We start from the raw sequence: 7,669 nt of genomic DNA, 5'->3' as shown, positions 1-7,669 counted from the left end.
CACTGCCTGACTTCTGAGAAAGGAAAAAAGCAGTCTGGCCTCTCCCCTCCTGCTTTATTGCTTCTGCTAGAATTGCTGATGCAATTTCTTTTTCATTCACAGACTGAGTCCTATTCCAGTGCTAACGCTGAAAAAATTGTTGACTCACTTCCCAGTCTGTGGTTAAATACAGTATAATTATTATCCAGCTATTCCTTGATTTTTAAAGAAGGAATTAACATGCAAGAATATTTGACTTTATCTGAGAAATTGTGCATAGAAGGTTTTTTTATTTAAATAGCATTTTGAATGTGCACAAAGACTTGTGGTAATAAATTGTACTGTAAAGGGGAGAATGCTAACATTTGTATGAATATAAGTGTACCTTAAAAGAGATTGCCCCTTAAGGGCACACAGGTGGCCCAGTTGGTTAGGCTTTTGACAACTGATCTCAGCTCAGGTCTTGATCTCAGGGTGGTGAGTTCGAGGCCCCACGCTGGGAACCATGTTCAGCCCCCTGTTTGACCTCATTCTCTGTGTGAAGCCTACTTAAGGAAAAAAAAAGAATTGCCTTATACCTGCAATCCCTTTGGATAGCTTTAATTTATATTTGGTAGGATGTTGGTTAGATACTAAGTGGAAAGTATGAATTGGATAAAATGAAGGGAAAGAACTTCTATAGCAAATGGAAAGTATTCAAATTATTTACATATGTGTATTCCTAAGTTAACTAGGAACTTTCTAATGATGGAAAATACTGTCATTTTCCCATATGCGGAAACAGCCTTGAAAACTGTCAACAAGTTGCTGATTCCTCAGTGAAGAGTGGCTGAGTGATTCTTTGTTGAGGGCTGCAGTTAGTATGCATGATTTCAAGCCAAAAAAGGAAACATCATGAATAGCTAACAGAAAAAAATTGGTTTCCAGCTGTTTTCAGAATTTCCTATTCATGGAATTTGGTTGGTGGTGCAGCCTCAAAGGGGCCATTTTCACTTACAGTTCTGTCAGCCTCATGAGATACACATGGCTTACACATTCTTACACATTGTTACAGAAAAGCTAATTTTTCTTTGTTCACATGTGTTGTCTTGGACAGCCTGTATACATTTCATATTTGATAGCTAGACGGTTCCTGATGTAGGCTCTGGCTAAGACAAATAGAACTTTATAGTAACTGTCAGTCAGTATTCTTCCCTACTTGTTTATTTAACAACTTTTCATGCTGTATTGTTGCTTCTCATACTTTTCGTTTCCTTCCTTTACCCCGAAGCCCTCATTACCTTAGTAAAAATTTTTCCCAGCTACGGAAATGAACTGGGGGCCTGAAGCCTTGAAGAGAAACTTGTTTTAGACAGAGAGCATGTTACGGAAAGAAAAAGGGAGTATATTTGCTAGGTGGGAAAAGGCAACTATTGCTTCTGTCTGCCAAGATTTCTTAAAACTTTGGACATTCTGCTTCAATAGCAGCTCTTTCAAGAACTCAGCCCTTAACTTCTCGGTTTGGAAGATGTGGGAACTCAACTTCTATGTAGATGACGGGAATAGGCCAAGGGCTTCAGAAGCTATATATTTAGACTTCAGCTGTAGGTTATACAGTCTGGATTTGGTAAGCTAGGCTGAACCAATCAAGAACCCAGCATAGCTAGGGGAACAAGGCAACATGTGCCTGCTCATCAGCTCTGTTTCTCTTTCCTTCCTCCAAACCCCTTGTACCCTCCAGATGAGGGTTTTTCTTTTTCTTTCTTTCTTTTTTTTTTCAGATGAGGGTTTTTCTACATTGACGCTATTTGACATTTTGGATAATTATTTCTTGTGGGTGACTGTACTGTGCACTGTAAGATGTCAAGCAGCATCCCTGGCCAGGGATCCCTGCCCTAGTTGTTATAACCAAAATGTCTCCAGACTTTTCCAAGTGTCTCCTAGGGGTTGGGGATGGGCACAAGATTGACTACCTCTAGTTGAGAACCATTGCTTCAGTTTGGTGGCTTAACCTGAGCAAAATAATCACTTCTCCTAACCGGGGCCCATGGTATATTGAGGAAACATCACAGCTGTCCATCTCAAGCAGGAATGGAGCCGTGAGAATTAAAGGATGTCTCAGGCCCGCCAATTAAAAATGTATCCTATTAGCCCCCAGTTACATTTTTGATTTTGGTATTGTAGGAGCCAAGGGCAGCCTGCCCCAAGATGGACCACTTGGCGTGAAGATTATTTTGAGCTTGAAAGCAATCAAAACCCAGCAGATTCAGGAAAAGCTCCTTTTTTCCCCCATCAAGGACCTAAACAGAATTTAGATAGAGGACTTGTTCCAAGAAGAGAGCACTCACCAGAGATAACTATAGAATAATATGAACTAGATATCCTAGACAGAGAGGAACCTAGCAAGGCCTCTGATCAAAGTCCCCTATGTCCCATTATTTCTGAGTGGCCCAGCAAACATTTATTTACCAAACATTTACTTTTTTTCATCTTTCTGTGAATTGCATTCCTTCCCTTTGAAGTTCCAGACCCCTGCCCACTTCTCCTTAGTTCAGGATACATGTATACCTCATTTTGCCTGACTGGGGAATTTCATGTCTGTGTGGATTCCCCATATGTATGAAAATAAGATTTATTTTCTCCTTTTAATCTGCCTCATGTCAGTTTGATTCTTAGTCTAGCTAGAAGGACTTTGAAGGGCAGGGAAATTCTTTTTCCCTGATGTATAATACTAAAAACACTTGTTTGCTGTTCTGAGCAAGCAACTACCTAAGAAAAACGAAGACGTACTCCCCTAAGCCCTATATACTGACATATTTAGTACACCACTCTAGAATGTAGGTATATTATTATTATCATCCCCAGTTTATAGAGGAGGAAACCGAAGCACCAAGAGGTTTGGTAAGCCACCTAGCGGCTAGTAGGAGGCTAAGGCAGGATTCCCATGAATGCTATCTTCCTGGAGTACAGGCTCTTAAGCACTATGGTGGGCCTCCTATGGAAGCTTGCTGCTCCATTTCTGAAGATGAGTGGGACAGGACTTCTGCATGCTGTTTAGTCTTCTGTATGCTGCATAGCTATTATTTATCAAATCCTTGGCTAGTGCTTTCTAAGATTATGCCAGTTATCAACTCTTTTGCCTCTTGGTTCTGTAGGGGTGGCCTGCCCTTGGGCCCTACAGTTCTAAATCCACTCCTTATTGCCTTGCTTGTGATCCAGGAGCTGGACCCTATAAGCAGTTCTCTTTAGCCATCTCGCTTTGTCACTGGAGGGACACCACAGGAGTGAGGAAGGGGCTTTTTCTTCGCTCATTGAGCATCCCTGTGTTCTTGCTCCTGTGGTGCTTAGTTGGGGTGTGGGACCCCCAGAAGCCCTCACCCTCAGTTTTGGCAGTAGCTTCCAGTCCAACCTACCCCCGCTGGCTCCCCAGATAATTCAACAGTATCCCTGCTGGTACCCCAGCCAGATTCTTAGTGAGTTCAGTGGCACTCCTGCAGGGGGACCCCTGGCAGAGTGGCCAGCACCTCCTCTGGAGCTCCTCTCTGGCTCTCCAGTGTCCCATAGGTGGCTTCTTGCTGCCAGCATCTCAGTGAACTTTTTGACCCTCAGTGGACCACAGGTACACCCTCCTCTAGAGGATCAGAATCTCAGCCTATGGGGCCAGGGTGAGTAGGGGTGGGTGGCTCTCCCAAACTTGTTTTTTCCTTGGACAGTCTGCCTCAACTCCAGTGGTAACTGTCCCTGTGTCTGCTATTCCTGTACTCTTTAGTAGCTAATCCCTCGTTACTAATTATTTCTTCTCTCATTCATAAACACCTACACACACATAAACACACATAAAAAAGAACATATATATAAAGTTTCCCTATATAAATTTATAAAGCTTTCCCATTGTAATTACTTGGTGGTTACCTGACCCATACAAAGTGCCAGGAATTATTCCAGGTGGTTTGCAAAGATTAACTCGTTCAGTCTTTACAAAAAACCTCCAAGGTATGTATGGTTATCAGCCCATGGAGAAACTGAGGCAATGAGATGTTCAGAAACACGCCCAAGTTTACACAGCTGGGAAGTGGTGAGGCCTGGATGTGAGTCAAGCTAGTCTGCCACAAAGGTCAAAACTTTAGTAGCTCTGTTCTCTTCCCATCTTCTTTAGAATTGACTTATTGGATTATTTTGGATTTAGACTCCACAATGTTCTAGGCATATTGGAGTTGACCACTCTTTCCTATCTCTTCTCTTGTATTTATTGAGTTCCTACTGTGTGTTAGGCATTGGCAGAGGGGTAATAACATTATTGGCCAGGTTGTTACACAGTGATACTAATTTATAGAAAGTGTATGTTCTCACAAGAGACTAGGAACTGGTAAATCTAATTCAAACTTAAGCACCTGAAGTTAAAAATAGGTATTTTCTGTTTTTGATGGGAGGCACCTTTTACACTCATTTTCTGTAGAAATTCTTTGGTCATTGTTGCACTTACAGTGCTGAAATAATTATTTTTATGTGTGAGAAATCTACATATTTTCTCAAGCAAAGAAACAAATTTGCTTAGAACCTATTTATTCCCTAAAAACTGTGTATGGCAATGTCACCTGTGAGATTTGAACTTACTGGTAGCACCAAAAGCTGTGAGAAGCAGAGTTCACAAGCAAGGGGTCCTGTGAAAATCAATCACCAAAAATAATTTATAAGAACCTGAATGATGAAAGCAACCTTGTGTGCTTCTTGGACAGCACGACTGGGTCCAGACCAGAGTGCCCTTTGCCTAGGGGGCTGCTGTAATGGGATTAAACACTGGTTTGGGCTGATTTCCTCCAAGGACCAGGGAGTTCTTTGAAACTAAGAACAGACAGAAAACTTCCTTAGGATTTATAAAGCCTTGTTAGAAAAAACAAAAGGATGAAAAAAAGTTCCTTCTAATAGCTTGCAATGAATAGTATTAAAATCGTGCTTCAAATTCTGAGGTAACAAGAATCCCTGGCATTTAGCAACTCTTCATATTTTTTCTCACCAAATTAGAGCAGTTAGGATGGCTCAGTACTTTCAGGGAGCAGCATATTAGCCAGATGAATGATTTGGATGGTGATGATGAGTTTGCTGAAGAAATGTGGGAGCAGGTAACTGGTTATTTCTCTTTTGTTTCACTTTTTTGGTGCCTGGGATAACTCTGGAGTCCTAGCCCACCTGTGCCTGCATTTAGATATGGCCTCTGGATGCTCTCGTTAGCGTGTCTGTAGAGAAGTGAAAATCTTACCATCTCTAGACACAAGAGGGCACTCTAAACAGGCAGGGTAGGATACAAGGTAGAAAGGGAGAGAGGGAAAACTCTCAGGCAATTGAATTTAGGTTTTGAATTTAGGCACCCCTACCTCTAGTCTTTAATCAGTTCTCCCAACTCCACTGACCCTTCCCCTACCCCAGTTGCCCTAGGAAAAGAACTGATCAGGTCCTAGATTCCCTCTTCTCATGATTAAATTGAAATTGAGGCTCAAATCTAGGCTTTCAGAATCACAAGTTCCAAATCTCTTACTTTGGCAAAAATCTGCAGGTCGCTTTTGGTCTGGCAACTTTTCCCATTAACCTCATTTGATGTTGCTTCCCTAGGAATATTTAATTAGAATCTCTTTTTCTGATGCCAGCAGAATTGAACTACTTGTGAACTGAGCTTTAATTTGGATATGTTGTATTTCTAGTTTCTTCCCTCAAACTGTCATAATGTCTTTTATTGAGGATGAATTTTGTATGACTTCTGTTGAACTTTCTAAGTGTTGCTGCATTCAGCACCCCTAGGATAGGCTCAACAGGACAGAGCTGGAGTCTGCAAAGATTCTCAAATGGAATGGAAATTTGGAATGTAATGGGAACCCAACAGGGAGGTTTGAATTTCACAGATGGGGTCTTGGTACAATGTAGGTGAGTTTTGAAGTTATTCAATCTTCATGGGTATTAAAATGTTTTAACCTCTACTAAAGAAATGTTTAAGAGTGAAGAATCTATTTTTCTGGCTATTGTGCATTAAGCAGAGACAGGAGAGTGCTTCTGCCTGTGGATTTTTTTTTAAAGGAGTTTAAAACATTTTAAAAGAATGGCAGAATGCGACAGGATCACAATGGTTCCACCTGAGCAGACATAATATAGTATTTAAATGGCCTGACAGTGACACTACAATATTGAAATTACCATTTCAAACATACAAATTAGTAAATGCTCACATGCCCAGGGTCTCATAAGAAAGGCAAAATCTAGGAAAAAAAACCATAATTAGGTCTGAACACTTTTTAGCATTCTGTTTTATTTCTTTTCTGTGAGCTGGGAGCATTTGCAATGTGCTTACGAATGTGTTTGAGCTGTCTTAACCCTGAGAGCAGTCAGTCAAGGCTGAGAGTGGTAGGGGCCAAGGCTCACAAAGGCAGGTACACTCCTGACCTGGAAAATGTAGTGTTTTCCTGCTGCAAGAATTATTTGACTCATCTTTAAAGCGGTCACATATTAAACTGACATTTTTTCAGTGGCAGGCCAAATCTTGCTACACAAAATTTGTGCAAAGTCCTTCTGTCTTGTAAAATATAAATTCAGGGCCTCAGATGGAGTAAACAGGGATTGCAGTCCTGAACATTTATCTTTCTTATTTGAACGAACACCTCTTCCTTCCTTCCTTCCTGGAATGTGACTTAACATTTAAAATTCCTATTAAATCTCTAGGTACATCCAGAGACTTCAGAAAGCTCTCTGCGGAGAAGGCAAACATCCTCCTGTACTTGGTTGTGTGGCTCAGGGCCGCTGCTCAGGGCCGCTCTGTGGAGGGGAGCCACTGAACCCGGGCCGCCAGAAAAAATGTTAACGCTGAGCTCAAAATAAGCATTTGCACTTGAAAGAACCCAACCAATCTGTAGGACACAAAGAAGTTGGACGGAAGAAGTGCCCTTATTGAAGTGCCCTGCAAAGATAGGGGACGTGGGGTTCTGTGGGGTTTCGGCCCTCCAGTGTCCATTCTCTCTTCCTGAGGAAACAGTAGCCCTTCCCACACAGCCCCTGTGTTTCTGCGGGGCTGGACTCCCATTAGTCTATGCTAATAAGTATATCTTATTTGCTGCCCTCTCCCCCAGTCTGGTGATTGATTGGTGTAGCGACAAGCCTACCTGCAATCTGGGCCAATGATTTTCAAGACCCTTGCAGGGACTTCTGATAAGGATACTTGCTCCCCATGCATGCTATCTGCAGAGCATCTCTTTTCTTCTAGACAGTGTAGGGCATGGACTTGAAACTTAGAAGCAAGGCAGCTATTTGCCACCACTCTGAACACACTGTCAGCCTATGGAGGAAGGAGAGCGGAGGTAATCAAGAGAAATGAGCTGGAGCCCTGATCAAATTGGACCCAAGGCATAGTTTGTTGCTGGACTTTTCAGTCACTGAACCAATAAATTGTCTTTATTGTTTAAGCTAGGCTGAGCTGAGGTTTATGTCACTTGCAACCAAGGTTTCCAAACTACCACATTGTGTGTAAGATGACTGGGGTGCATATCCACTTATATGCGGGCAATGTACTGGCAGGGGCCATTGTGAGGCATTATTTTTTTTTCTGAAAAAAGACTTGTCCGAAGAGAAAGAGTATTGTGGAGAGATCTGTGCCACAACCTCTAAAGTTTTCCTGAAAGTACTACATTTAATAATAAAGTAGGCATCAATAAAAAAAAAAGCAAGCCAGGTG

Source organism: Prionailurus bengalensis, chromosome C1, assembly GCF_016509475.1.
Source record: "Prionailurus bengalensis isolate Pbe53 chromosome C1, Fcat_Pben_1.1_paternal_pri, whole genome shotgun sequence".
Lineage (NCBI taxonomy): Eukaryota > Metazoa > Chordata > Mammalia > Carnivora > Felidae > Prionailurus > Prionailurus bengalensis.
This window is presented reverse-complemented; position numbering follows the sequence as displayed.